The sequence below is a fragment of the Rutidosis leptorrhynchoides genome, chromosome 2, assembly GCF_046630445.1.
Source record: "Rutidosis leptorrhynchoides isolate AG116_Rl617_1_P2 chromosome 2, CSIRO_AGI_Rlap_v1, whole genome shotgun sequence".
In the NCBI taxonomy this organism is placed as follows: domain Eukaryota; kingdom Viridiplantae; phylum Streptophyta; class Magnoliopsida; order Asterales; family Asteraceae; genus Rutidosis; species Rutidosis leptorrhynchoides.
In genome coordinates this window covers 691859694-691875764 of record NC_092334.1, presented here as the reverse complement: position 1 = coordinate 691875764, position 16071 = coordinate 691859694, and the positions used below count along the sequence as shown (strand labels likewise).

General features: G+C 35.7%; 1 pseudogene; it reads right to left on the bottom strand.

The window, feature by feature from the left end:
* Positions 1-1566: 1566 nt before the first annotated feature.
* LOC139890369 (lysine-specific demethylase REF6-like) lies at positions 1567-2782 on the bottom strand (annotated as a pseudogene).
* Between the last annotated feature and the right edge of the window lie 13289 nt (positions 2783-16071).

Below are 16071 nucleotides of genomic sequence, written 5' to 3'. Positions count from 1 at the left end.
GTATTGTGCGTGATCGTGCGAAAGGTACTCTATACTTGTCGCAATCCAAATGTATTGAGAAAGTAGTAGAGAGGTTCAATATGGAGAATTCAAAGGCTCGTTCTATGCCTTTGGGTAGCACGATTAAGTTATCGAAAAATCAATCACCAAAGACGGTAAAAGACAAAACGGATATGGAAAAGGTTCCATATGCATCGGCCGTGGGCAGTATTATGTATGCCATGATTTGTACAAGACCCGATATTGCTCAAGCAGTGGGAGTTGTAAGTCGTTATATGTCTAATCCGGGGAAAGAGCATTGGGAAGCGGTCAAATGGTTGCTTCGTTATTTGAAAGGTACTTCTAATATGGGATTGTGTTTCTCCAAAAATAATCTCATACTTAGGGGTTATGCGGATGCTGATTTGGGTGAATGTAATGATTCGGGGAAAAACACTGAGCGTTATGTTTTCACAATAGGGAAGACGGCGGTTAGTAGGATGTCTCGACTACAAAAGAGTGTTGCTTTATCAACCACCGAAGCCGAATATATGGCTATTGCAGAAGCTTCTAAAGAGCTTGTTTGGTTGAAAAACTTCTTAGGTGAGTTGGGTAAAAGACAAGACTATTGCGTCTTGAATTGTGATAATCAAAGTGCGGTTTATCTTGGGAAGAATTCGGTGTTTTATAGTCGTACGAAACATATCAAGATAAGGTATCATTTTATTCGACAACATATAAATGATGGTACTTTATTATTGGAGAAAATCCTTGGTACGAAGAATCCTGCTGATATGTTTACTAAGGTTGTTACGACAGAGAAATTGAGGTTTTGCATTACCTCAATTGGTCTTCTAATGAATTGATGAGAGAAGACCCCAACTAGAGAATTAGAGAGTTAATGTTTCAATTCTAACAAGTAGTGTTGAAGACCTTGTATCGAAAGTTTGCTCTTCCGAAGTATGTGTTGAGTGTGCGTGTCCCAAATGGAGTTTGGCGGTATAATGGTGGTTTAACGTTCTTGGTTAGATCGTTGATATTTTGGGTTGACGAAGGTTGGGTTTGTTCAAAGTCTCCAAGTGGGAGATTGTTGGAGATATGGAGAACTTTAAACAATTAGAGGGAAGATTCCAGGAAACTCACACTAAGCTTCCACGAAGTTGTTAGGAAACTCACATTAGCTTCCACGAAGTTGTGAGGAAACTCACATGTAGCTTCTACGAAGCTGTCAGGAAACTCACATGTAGCCTCCATGAAGCTGTCAGGAAACTCACATGAAGCTTCAAGGAATTGTTTTTAGCTTACTCCTTAAGTCATTCTATAAATAGACCCTCTTGTAACTCATTGTAAACACACCACAAATATTCAGTAATACATTCTCTAGTTGGTCCGTGGACTAAAGCAATCACAACGATTGCATATAACCACGTTATCTCTTGTGTCGATTTACATTTCTTGCATTTATAATCTTTCGTTCATTAAGTGGGTTAGTAATCTTGTAGAATTACTATCGGTGAGTGATCTTGTTGAATCACTTGCGTTGTTTTGGGTCCTAATATCCTTACATTGTTTTGGGTCCTAATATCCTTACACTGATAACCAGCTAGGTGTTGTAATATTAGCTGCCTCCCCACAGTTGAATCCTATTAATACAACAAAAATACAATGTACACTTACAATTTGCATGAACAACAATCAGCAATAATAGATAGTTTACCATGGCGAACGACAACATAACAAAAGAAATTTTAAAAGATAAGGAGGAGAACTTATAAAGGGTTCTTGTAGATTTGGGTATACACAAAATACATGCAACAAGTCACCTGAAACTTAAGGGTTCTTGTAGATTTGGGTATACACAAAATACAAATCTAAACAACCCTTTTAAATTCTCACCAAGAGTACCAAAAGTAACTGAAAAAACAGCATAAATTATTTAAAAAACATATAAGTAGTTATTATTATTCGTTACCAGATAGATACATAATTTGACTGTCATATGTAGTATGAATCTACGAGACCATCACTAGTGAATTCATTAACATTATTTCAAACTAAAACAGAGCATGAAGTCGATGTAACAAGAAACATTACAACTTACCAATAGGATTGATCTCGCCACCATAACCATGGGCTCGAATCACATCCTCAAATGCAACAGCAACGTCTTTAGGAACACCACCTACAAAGTCTTAGCAGAACCCATATGCATATAATTCAAGCTATGAAAATCATGATCTTCAACATGCCAAGCAAACTAACTAAACAACATACTAATATAAACCATAGGTGATGTAACTCCAGGTATTTCCTCTTTCATAAACTTCAATAACAATCCTTTCGACCTCGAAACACCTCTCATATTCCACTCAGTTTCGCCTACAGTCACCCCTTCCCCAATATCTTTTTTACTAGATTTCTTCCCCTGCACACCACCTGTTGGATCAAATGCCAAACCTGGCATATCATTTGCAGACTCAACTGAAACCTCACCGCTTTGCCAGACCGGCATCTGAACCGTACGGTGAAGCTTACGTGGACAAAAACCGATTTGTTGTTGTCTAGTGGTAAATGTAGGTGAGGAATTGGGGTTTCGAGCTGATAATGAACGGTTTAAGTTAGCAATTACTGTTTTTTTCGGTGATGATGAAACAGGGGGAATAATTTTGCAGATTCCATATTTTGAAGCTTCTTTTTCAATTTTATAAATATATGAAATTGGATCTTGGAATTTAGTTAGGGTTGGGTTGTATTCTGGTGCTACTGGTAATGATTGTAACCATGGAAATACTTCTTCACTCATTTTAAAATTGAAATGAATACTATTACGTACAGATAAATTAGGGTTTGGTTGATCTGACGAGGTTAATACTATAGAGATACCTGGTGAACAGAGAAAGAGGGAAGATGTGAGATTCTTGTTGTAGTTTCAGATATATTTTGCTCTGTTTTATTCTCTTTTTAATCTTTCTGTTTATATAAATGAGTGTGCTATGTCTTTTTGGTTTTGGTTTTGGTTTTATTAAAGAGGGATACAACAACAACCAACGATAAAACCCTAAGACCATTTGTATCGGGGTGGACCAAAAACGCCGAACACATCAAGTATTGCAGCGTTGCCTAGTCCCGTTTTTGAGGCGTTTGGGAGACTACAACGGGCTGGGAAACGTACGTTGAGGACACGTGGGAAAATGCAACTGGTTGCTAATATTAAACTTAAATTCGTTCATGTACTGAAGTTGCTAATTAAATGAGTGGTTAATTCATAAATTAAAGGGAGCAATGACTGTTAATAACCATAGGAAAATGAGTGTTTTATTTTAAGAATTTAATTTATTTTATTTTTTTTAATTTTTAATTATGTACTTTTTTTATTTAATTAATGTTATTAATTTTATGTCTTTTTATTTTTATGACACATTTATTTTCAATTTTAATATTAAAAATAAAATAAAACAAAACAAAACAAATAAAACAAAAAAATACAAAATTAAATGCCACATCAGCATTTCACTAACACAACATCAAATCACAACACTAACTCACAACACCACAACTACTCCACTCAACAACACAACACGTCCTAGTCATCAAAAAAGTGCAAAAAGTGCACAACACGAACTCACAACACGAGTTACCACTACAAATGGTCTAAGTGATGTAAAAAGATGTGACATGTAGACAATCTTTTCCCTATTCGAGAATAAAAACAAGTCATTTTTCCACCCAAAGTGAAAACAATCTCAAAAGTAGAAAGTCATCTCTCTCTATTCAATGGATAGAGATATTGCTTCTGAGTGGACCTCCGGCCAATAAGTAGGAAAATATTTTTTTAAAAAAATAAATAAAATTAAAAATAAAATTGAGACGCCATGAAAATGATAAAATTAAATTTCTATGGGTTTTAAGTCCTACCTGAAATTTAATTTAGGCTCTAAGAGTCGGTTAAGTCGCCAATAAATTGACGCTTGAAATTTAATTTAGACTCTAAGTTGATTATTAAAAACAGATGAAATACTGAAAAACTAGGGGCAGAGGAAGGGGATTTTAGGAAGATATAAAAAGTAGTAAAGTGGTATTTTAATTTTGATTTTAACTTCTTATTTTTATTTTCATTGTTTGAAACAGCCATTTATATACAAACATACTCACTCTAGAAAGGAACTAGAGGAGCATGGATTACAACGGCTTTTAAAGCGAATCGTTTTTAGAGATATTGCATTTGCTTCTATATCTAATTCAATGAAAGTGAAAATTAGATATAGAATCAAACAATTCACTTTTCTTCATCTTGTTCTGGCCGATATGACGTTGTTTCTGAATCTTCGGATAATCCACATAAACGTCATCATAATGATATACAAATGATCTTTTATTCTAACTATAAAGTTCCAATTATTGAATCAAAACAAAGCTCGACTCCAAGAACAAAAATGAGGCATATCCACATTAGTCCAAAGTTGAATTCTAGATCATACTTGACGAACAATTAGACACTCAAAGCAAGCATGATTATAGGACTCAACAAAAAAAAAACGGAAGTAGAATAATTAATACGAGGAATTTCCAAACCTTTTTTGAAAGATTAAGCCACGGAGGAAGCTTGTCCAAAATCCACCCTCCATATACAAAGATGTTGATTTTGTGAGGCAAGGTATAAACCAAACGAGTCTGATGATCTATCCAAGGCGAGCAATGATCATCAATGATCCTTCTAACATCTTTCACTTTATTAATACCTTCCTTTGACATTGAACATAAACAAGAGTTATCTGACAACGAAAACAAACTAACCATAGCATTCAACTCTTCCAAATAAGCAAGATGACAACATGAAGTTAATGACAACATAAAGGGCTGAACACGGTCAATTATTTGAAGCATTAACATTCTTAATCCATAACTAAAGATACCCGACATATCTTCTATTCAGGGCTCCGGATAATGTCCTTTACAAACAACGACAACATCACAGCAAAAATCTTGACTTTAACATCCCACTTTCCATGATATAATTTGTCAAACCCAGCACACCTCTTGTTGTATATGTCAGCAAACAATTACCTATAACAGTAACATTTGGTTATAAAAACAAAATGTCAATCGTATTCAACCTAATGTAAGTTACTTTATGAGTCATCAAAAGGCATACCATTTATAATCTTAGTCTGAAGTCTATCCTAATTTTTAGAGCAAGAAGTGAAACTACGCATAATAAACCCATTAAACTATTCAAACCAAAATTATACTATCTGTAAATCCAAAATTATACCATCTGTAAATCCTAATTAAGCTCTTTAACTTCCAATCCCAACCTTTATATATAACCAAACACTGATGATCTAACAATCGAAACGTGTAGCTTAACTTAAAAATGCCAACCCACGCAGAATAAACCCATTAAGCAACTTGAGAAGAAGATAAACTCAAAACACTTTTTAACTGCTTAAAATCCATATTGCCAGCATACAGTAGTAACAGTTTGACTTATAAAAGTCAAACTGACCTTCAAAACTCAAAAAACAGCAAAACTATTCTAAGACTCTTCAAACATCTTCTCCAAAGTGATAACCAAGATCTTCTAACATATCAATACCAAAAAAAAAAAAGAATTCCATTTCTGACAGAAACAACCATCAGTTTAACTTATACAAGTCAAACTGTTCTTCAAATCTTCCAAAACACAAAATGATCAATTCAATTATCAAAATCATATAACTGAAATGTGTACAATTTCAAAGTATGCAAGTGAATATAAAGATGAATAAGTAATGTATATACCTTTGAGCTATAAAAAAATCTATTTGCCTACTTTACCTTTAGATAGTTCTCAAGAAGGATTAAATCGGAGGAATGCGACCCGTGGGTTAACGTGAAGTTATTGAAATCTGAAAAATTATCAAAGTCTAGTGACGATACCATACCATTGTTGTGATTAAGCATAGCTCCATATACACCTTGAGACCCTACATAAACATGTACATATACATTTACATAAACATCTTTGTATGTGACCCATGTTTTTATGGTATCATATATAATCAGTTTACTTATATTGCTTTAGTGTACAGTTTAATTGTTGTTGATATACAATATGGATTATATGCTGATTAGTTGAACTGCACTTTTGTTATATTGTCATTAGTTAAAAAAATGCAGTATAATGACCCACAAAAATGCAGTGTAAATTGTGACTGTGAATGACTAACATAAATATGCAGTGTATTGTAAATGACTCAATTGGGTGTTTCAATTGAATGAACACAAACATGGTGGTGGGTCTAGCCAAACCGACCCAACTTGTTTTGACCCGTATCAAAAAAATACATGACAGAACTAAACATATTACTAAACCTAATCCACCATCATTTATGTGATTGATAATTATTATTGTAATAAAATAGGTTTTGGATTTGGTAATTGGATGTAATTTGGCAGTAAGTGCATGTGCAATAATAATAAAAGTTGCAATAATAATAAAAGTAGCTTAACAAAATATCTTAAGCTTTAGCTTTTGTGCATTTGGATATACAACTAACTTAGTTGTATAGTCCTGCACTCCTGCATACACATAAAAAACAAAATGGAAACTACATAAATAGCATTCAAGTACTCCTTTTATTAGACCAGTGAGTGAAATTAGAAAGTTGCCAACTAAGCAAGTTGTGAAAATGAGATATAGTTGCCACTATTGAAAGTTGCTATTTTTTATAGATATTTTTGTGATGTTTTTGTTATGGACTACATACACAGACTTACATAATTGGTATGTTTTTTGAGTAAATGGTTCAAATCAGTCTGTTTTGCAAAAGCATATATAATCAGCTCATTTCAACCAAAAAAAAGGTTCAATTACCATTCATGTCAACTGACTTAGAAAAGTCAAACTATCATTCATCTAAAAAGACTTCATAATATGCAAAATGTAATAAATTAACTTAAAGACTTCATAAATGGTTAAACTACCATCATCCAACCGTGTTTTACAAACTACAAAGAATTTTTTGTTTGATAAACTGTGTTTTACAAACTTCAATGAATTTTCATAAAGTTTTTTTTGATTTCATAAATAGTCAAACTACCAGCAAACACAATGAATTATAGACTTAATGACTTCATCCAACTGAATTGACTTGAGGACTTTTATGTTTGACCAAAATTAACTACAAACAGAATGGACTTGTTGAGTTTTTTTGTTTGACTTATACTAACACTGTAAATTGTATGAATTTGTTTGACCAATATAACATTAACTATCTTTAAAAACTCAGTCATTTCACAAACTCAGACATAAACTTTTCTAATTTCCAATAGGCTACATATATTTTTTAGAATTAACTACTTTGCTATATTCTTTAAGCTATTATAACAATAAGAATCCTTAAAAACTCAGTCATTTGACAAAACAAACCCAGACATTCTACAACCAAATTTCAAAATAGACATGAGATTTGATAAATTGAAGTCTTAGGACTTCCAAAAAGCCAATAAACTCAGTCATCTCGTCTGGGATAACATGTGAACAAAAAGAGTCACTTATTATAAAGTACAAAACCTTACTAAATGTGATAATCTGATCAACCATATAAAGACATAGTTGTGATATTATTCAATCAGCAACCAAAAAAATCAAGTAATTATTCAATCAACAACAACAAAAAAAACTCACCACACACATGTAGTATTTAACTAATTATCTAAATCAACTTTATCATGTTACAAATAAATTATCAAATGAAATATAATCAAAAATTAACCGATTTCATAAATTCATCTATGATATCGTTGAAATTTACCGATTACAAAACTCCAAATCACCCTTAATGGTTAAAATTATAAACGTAAACTTTCTATTGAAATCGGTACCTGGTACTTTCCGATGAGAGGCTTCGTCAAAATCAACCCAAAAATTCAACGATTTGTAAATCCATCGTTACATAATTGAAATCGATGGAGGTCATGCGGCTATCTGATTTTAAAAATATGAAACCCTATTAGAAGATGAGAATTGCAGAAGATTAAATTTGATAAACCCTAATTAGGAAACAAAAATGCTATTGAATCCATGAATCGGCCGATAGAAGAGAATATGAGCGTGTAACTGAAGATCGTATATGTTATGTTAATCGTGTTATTGAATGAGAAAAATATGTGTGGAAGAAGCAAATGAAGATCCGTTTAATTTGTATCTGTTTCAGAGAATAAACCAACTACAATTGAACAGATGTCATGATTTGAGAATAAGTTTGGAATAAGGGGCAGGGAAAAGCTGGGGAAGCCACGTGGAATATCTATGAGAATTATAATAGGTTATAGATAGATATAGATAGAAGATTATAGATAGATAGATAGATAGATAGATAGATAGATAGATAGACTATATTTGCTCACAAATATAAGGAATGTAAACGAACCTTTACTAGGAACGAGGCAGATTTGTTCCTGAAGCAACTGCGCTGTCTTTTAAGAATTGTTGGTATCTATTACATTCTTTGAAAATGTCATGGCAATGACATCACTTTTTAATTTAAACCTTAGCTTAAAAAAAATATTGGACATTTGGCACAACAATATATAACCTTGCTTACATCATCAAAAAATAACATTTTTAAGTTTTTTTTTTTTTTTTTAAAACGTATTTAAAAAAAAAAAACCGGACAATAAATATGGGTAATAAAAAAATACGGAGCCGTGTATAAGTCCACGCGTGCGTGACAAGTGACAAAAAACCTCGCTCACACTCGCCTGCACCTGTTCCGTACTGTCTCTCTCTCAACTCTCCTGCATCATTTTTTTCCCAATTCCAAAAAACCCTAAATCTTTCAATTCCAATTCCATTAAACAACAATTCAAATTCAAATTTATAGTATCTTTCTTCTTCTACAGATCTCTTTGCTTCCATTTTTTAATCTCAATTTTTTCTCATTACATCTCAATATTTTTCTACAGAACCGAGTTGTTGCAACATTTTTCTACAGATCTCTTTGTATTTTATAATACACGTTTCATCTAATATGGGTGTTGTAATAAGTGTTGTTTTTTCAGAATATACATCAAATTGGAAGAGAAAAAGAAGGCGGATGAAGACTTAAAACCAGCTGACGGAGATAAAAAGGTGGATATGGGTTCGTTGTTTCATCCATTCCTTCGTGATTTTGTATCTTTTTTTCTTAATTTAATGTTTTTGTTTGCGCTGCTTTGCTTTCTTTTGTTTTCGTTTCTCCATTGTTTGCTGAATGATCGCAAACATGCTCATGTGGATGCTCGAATAATGAAGTTCGAGGATAAACTTGGAAACTGCATATATATATGGAAAATTTATGAAGTGGAAGTTTTTTTGTTTTTATGATGGTAATTGTGATGCCACGTACAAAACCATCGTGTACGAATCATCAACAACAGAATCATTACAAGGTCAAATACTATATGCTGTCTCAAAATAAGTTTGCATTCATAAAATGAAGTGACGTTTTAACCAACGTCAAATGTTTAACAACCGAAAGTATGCTTCTACGAATAGAAATCAATAATAGTAGTACGTGACCCATAGGTCGTTACAAATACAGCATTTCAAAAGTAACAAAGTTTGAATGCAAGATAAAATGTTTCATGCGATGACATCTCTAATAAGCGCAGTGGGAGTCTACAAGGCATGACTAGTACAGCGAAAGCAAGCAAACCTTAAGCACCTGAGAAAAACATGCTTAAAAACGTCAACACAAAGGTTGGTGAGCTATAGTTTAAGTATAACAGTAATGTAAGGTAGGCCACGAGATTTCAGTGCTTCAACAGCGTTTCAAAATAGTATGAAAAGTATATGTATAACCGTGGGTACTTGGTAATTAACTTAACATAAATAACACCCCCTAAAAGTACACTTGGCGAGTGCGTATGTTTACAAAGTATTAAACACCCGTTAAATGCTAGCGCTACTAGCCCGAGTGGGGATGTCAAACCCTATAGATCCATATCTAAGATTCGCGTTCACCGGTTCAAAGACCAATGACTAAACGTTACCGAGCTAAGGGGAAAGTTTATGCCGTTGTATAACCCACACATATATAAAGTTTAAGTACTCGTGCCTAGTATGTAAAACGTAAAATGTGCATGTATTCTCAGTTCCCAAAATAGTTAAAGTAAAAAGGGATGCTATAACTCACAGTGATTAAGTAGTTAAAGTTGATACGGGAAAGTAAGCAAGTGAGTTGGTCCGGAAAGTCCTCAACCTAAGTCAAAAGTTACTAAGTCAGTAAATCGTTCCCAAAGGTTTAAAAGTATGTAAATTAGGTCTTAAGTACCATCATCATTCATCATTAAACATAAAGTGTAAAGTAAGTTTTAAGTCAAGACTAGGGTTTGAAATAAAGTCTGACTTCGTTCAGTCGCCACGACCTCTATACAAACTTAAATGAGGTGAGACCAGTGGCCATGGCTCCGTATATAAGCCCCCTAGAGGCTGACCAATTTCCAGAACCAAACTCGTCTTCGCTTGACCGTGGTAATGGTTTAAGTGCGAGTAGGTCAGAAATTTCAGCACAACGTTAATAGGGTATAATGACTTTCGGGAGGCCATAGATCCTAAACCGTAACTCGGATTAAGACAAGGTCTAAATAGAAAATCATCTACTCAACCGAACTAACTGAAAATCAACTTTACAATAGCCCAAGTAGTTTGATCAGTTCCAGAAACAGTAAGTAAAGGTGTTCCGGTGGGTTCTTGGTGCTTGATGCGCATCACGGTCCTCATCCTTGATGCGTATAGCCTCAAGTGTACAACTCGTCGATGGGTTTGCATCATTTTAACCAAGGTTTGACCATCATAACACTAGTGTAAGTGTAAGATAAGTAGCACAACTCATTTAAGTGTTGTAAGTAGTTTGATGAACCAAAGTTACATCAAGATCTTAGATTCCGACACATACAAGAGTTATAAAAGTAATATTAAGCTACAAACTTGAAAGTAAACTAAATAATCAAGATCATAAGTTGTAGAACTTAGATCTTAGCTAGATCTTAAAGATCCTAGACTAGAAAGTCTAGATCTAGTATTCTTAAGTTAGATCCTAAGTTATAGAACTTGGATCTTTACTTTAATGAAACCATAAGTTATGAAACTTAGATTTTCAACTTGTAAAATGTATGCAAGTTTGTAAGCTCTTATTTGCAACAAAATTAGAAGACCATAAGTTATATAAACTTAGATCCAGCATAAGTATATGAAGTTATAACTAAAAAGTTATACTTCCATGTTATTGAACTTATAAAGTTAACTTTTAGTTTCAAGAAATATGAGATTAAGATTAACTAGTAATACTTGACCAAATTAACAACATCACAACTTTAAATAAATGAAATGAAGAAATAAATTAGATCTACAAGTAATAAGTTCATGGTTGTTCATACTTAGAAAGATTCAAGCCAAGACTTTGATCTTTAAGAAAGTAAACCTTAAGTTTACAAACATGAACACAAGTATGATTTTAAAACTCATGAACTTTTTTTTAACAAGTGTTATGGAGGAATCAAACTATAAACTTGATCCTCACTTGGTTCTTGTTTGTTCTTGAAATAACAAGATAATATGAAGAATAAAACTGGAAAGTTTGATTCTTAACAACAACAAACAACTACAAGTAATTAAACAACAAACAAAGACAAGTAAATGATGATGATAATTAGTGATATATTTCAGTTTTGTTGGAAGAAAAAGAGAGAAAACAAAGCCTTGTTACTTACAAGTTTGAGAGAAAATGAGATGAGAGAAAGAATGCAAGTAAGTGTGTGTGTGAAATGAAAGGAAACTAGTGAATAAGTAGCAAAACAAAATTGAAAAATGAACTCCTTCCTCCCCCATGTGAGCCGTCGGATTTCATGGCCAAGAGAGGAAAGGTCAAGCATCTACTTTCAAACATGGGGAGGTGGTGAGAGCTCAAATTGGTATTAAAGCAAAGTGGTATGGGAAAGTGGTGTAAGTGTGCATGTAACTAGATTCCCATTCACTAATTAATCCTTGCTTAAGCCTTAATAAGTTACTAGTAACAAATGGGCTCCTAATTAATCCATTAAGAGGAGTAGGGTGGGTTCCAAGTCCATGTACATTAATAAAAGCCCAAGTCTAAATAAGTAACAAATTAAATAAACAAAGCCCAAGTAATTAACTAGTAACATTAGTTAATTAAAAATGATTAATAATAATTAATCATGAATGTAAATAATATTTGAAATATTATTCGTGTAAAGTACGTGTGTCACAAAGACAAGTCGGGCCTTGAAAAGTTAAATACGGTAACAAGTAACACGTATAAGAACACGTATATTAAAACACAAGCATTAATAATAAATTATTAATAATTAAACGTTGGAAAATCCAGGGTCGTTACATTACCCACCTGTTAAAGAAAATTTCGTCCCGAAATTTTAAGCTGAGGTAGATGGAGGAGTCAGGAAAAGGTGAGGATACTTCTGCATCATTTGATCCTCTCGTTCCCAGGTAAACTCATGTCCTCGTTTGGCATTCCATCGTACTCGGACAATCGAAATCTTGTTGTGTTTCAAAGTTTTGACATCACGGTCCATAATCTCGACAGGTTCTTCCACAAAGTGGAGTTTGTCATCAATTATAAGTTCCTCCAATGGTATGATATGTTCCGGTTCAGCAAGACACTTCTTCAAATTTGATACATGAAAAGTAGGATGAACTGAGCTCAATTGAGTTGGAAGATCTAAACGGTAAGCGACGGGTCCAACACACTTCCAAGGTTTCAAAAGGACCAATGTATCGCGGATTGAGTTTCCCACGTTTTCCAAAACGGATCACACCCTTCCAAGGGGCGACCTTCAACATTACACGGTTACCCACGTTGAATTCAAAGTCTTTACATTTAAGGTCGGCATAACTCTTTTGACGATCACGGGCCGTCTTGAGTCTCGCTTGAATTTGGACAGTCTTCTCAGTTGTTTCATGGACTATCTCGGGTCCGGTGATTTGCGTTTCGCCTACTTCGGCCCAACAAATAGGAGATTGGCATTTGTGGCCATATAACGCTTCAAAAGGTGCGGCATTAATACTCGAGTGATAACTGTTGTTGTAAGAATTCGGCTAGCGGCAAATGCCTTTCCCAAGCCTTTCCAAAATCAATGACACAAGCACGCAACATGTCCTCCAAAGTCTGAATCGTGCGTTCGCTTTGTCCGTCGGTCTGCGGGTGATACGCAGTGCTCATGTCGAGACGAGTTCCCAAGGCTTCTTGCAAAGAACGCCAAAATCTGGAAGCAAAGCGTGGATCGCGATCTGAAATGATCGATAAGGGTACACCATGACGAGATACAACCTCTTTGATGTATAGTTGAGCGAGTCTTTCCATCGTATCCGTTTCCTTCATGGCTAAAAAGTATGCAGATTTGGTAAGACGGTCAACAATAACCCAGATGGTATCGTATCCGCCCACCGTCCTTGGTAGCTTGGTAATGAAATCCATTGTTATCCTTTCCCACTTCCATTGTGGGATTTCCAGTTGTTGAAGTAATCCAGAAGGCTTCTGATGTTCGGCCTTAACTTTCGAGCAAGTCAAACACTTCCCAACATAAGTTGCAACATCCTTCTTAAGATTAGGCCACCAATACTGTTCCTTAAGATCGTGGTACATTTTACCGGCTCCTGGATGAATCGAATATCTTGACTTGTGGGCTTCATCTAGTATAAGGTTCTGTAGATCTCCATAACGAGGTACCCAAATTCTTCCGGCATAGCATCGGAGTCCAGTCTCCTTAACTTCGAATCGAGAGACGAGAATGTTCAAGTATTCATGAGATATATTCTCCTCTTTGAGAGCCTCATCTTGGGCTGCTCGGATCTGGCTATTGAGGTTCTAATGAATGGTGATGTTCAGTGCTCGGATACGAAGAGGTGCCATCCTCTCTTTTCGGCTCAAAGCATCAGCTACAACATTGGCCTTGCCAGGGTGATAACGAAGTTCACAATCATAGTCGTTCAGCGTCTCGATCCATCGACGCTGTCTCATATTCAGTTGCTTCTGATCAAAGATGTGTTGGAGGCTTTTATGATCGGTGAAAATAGTGCTCTTTGTTCCATAAAGATAGTGTCTCCACAGCTTTAATGCAAAGACAACGGCTCCAAGCTCGAGATCGTGCGTTGTGTAATTTCGCTCGTAAATCTTCAGTTAACGAGAGGCGTAAGCGATAACCTTTATTCGTTGCATCAGTACACAACCAAAACCACTTTTCGAAGCATCGCAATAAACGACGAAATCGTCACTGCCTTCAGGAAGTGATAAAATAGGTGCGGTGGTTAACTTCTTTTTCAAGGTTTGAAATGCTGATTCTTGTTCGGGTTCCCAAATGAACTTCTTCCCTTTGTGAGTCGGCGCAGTCAAAGGACGCGCAATCAGAGAGAAACCTTCAATAAATCTTCGGTAGTAACCGGCGAGGCCTAAAAATTGGCGGATGTGAGTCGGATTAGTGGGGGTTTCCCACTTGCTGATAGCTTCAATCTTTGCGGGATCAACTTTGATACCTTGATCACTCACAACGTGACCCAGAAATTGGACTTCCTTCAATCAAAACTCACACTTGGAGAATTTGGCATAAAGTTGCTCTTGCCTCAAGAGTTCAAGCACTAGTCGAAGATGTCGCTCATGCTCTTCTTCGCTTTTGGAGTAGATGAGGATATCATCTATGAAGACGATAATGAACTTATCCAAGTAGGGCTTGCAGACATGATTCATGAGGTCCATGAACACGGCATGTGCGTTGGTTAAACCGAATGGCATCACAAGAAACTCATAATGACCATAACGAGTTCTGAACGCAGTTTTCATTACATCGCTCTCCTTCACCCACAATTGATGATAACCGGATCGCAAATAGATCTTAGAGTAAATGCTCGATCCTTGCAACTGGTCGAAAAGATCGTCAATTCGGGGAAGAGGATACCGATTCTTGATCGTCAATTTGTTGAGTTCGCGGTAGTCGATACACATGCGGAATGATCCGTCCTTTTTCTTCACAAATAAACAGGTGCGCCCCAAGGCGAGAAACTTGGTTGGATAAATCCACGGTCTAGCAGTTCTTGTAGTTGACTCTGCAACTCTTGCATTTCGGAAGGTGCGAGTCGATAAGGTGCGCGAGCTACAGGTGCAGCTCCTGGCACTAAATCGATCTGAAACTCCACTGCTCTCGGTGGCGGTAATCCAGGCAATTCTTCTAGAAAGACATCGGAAAATTCGTTCACAATTCATACATCACCCATGCTCTTTACCTCGGTTCCTAACGTTTTCATATGTGCTAGAACAGCAAGACGTCCTTTCTTCATGATCTTTTGCGCTTTCATGCAACTAATGAGATTCAGTTTCGAGCTACATCTATCTCCGTAAATAATCAGTGGCTCACCGTCTCCGTGTGGTATACGAAGAGTTTTATCTCCACAGATAATGTCGGCCCTTATCTTGGTCAACCAGTCCATACCGACAATAACATCAAAGCTTCCCAACTTAATGGGTATCAAGTCAATCTCAAAATCTACACCAGCTATGTTGATAATAGCTCCTCGGCTAATTTGGTCAACTTTCTCAAGTTTTCCATTGGCTACCTCTACAAGCATACTCTCCTTTAATGGAACTAACGACCAATTTATCTTAGAGCAAAAGTGTCTACATACATAACTTCTAGCGGCACCAGTATCAAACAGAACAGAAGCTAATAGATTGTTGATAGTGAATATACCTGTGACCAAGTCGGGGTTCTCACGGGCATCCCTTTCATTTACATTGAAAGCTCTGCCACGCGGTGGTCCACCGTCCTTTCGCTTGTTGGGACACTCATTTCTGAAGTGGCCCGTCTATCTGCATTCATAGCACTTTCTCGGTCCAGTAGGGTTTGTCTTCACATTCAGGGTGGTGATCTTGCAGTCTTTGCCAATATGTCTGGTCCTTTTGCACTTTTCACAGACAACATTACAATACCCGGTATGGTGCTTGTAGCACCTCTTGCACTGTCGTAGAGTACCCTTGTAGTTGGGGTTTGAGCCAGTGTTCGGGTTGGGGTTCCTCCCATCGTTGTACCTCTTTGCGGGGG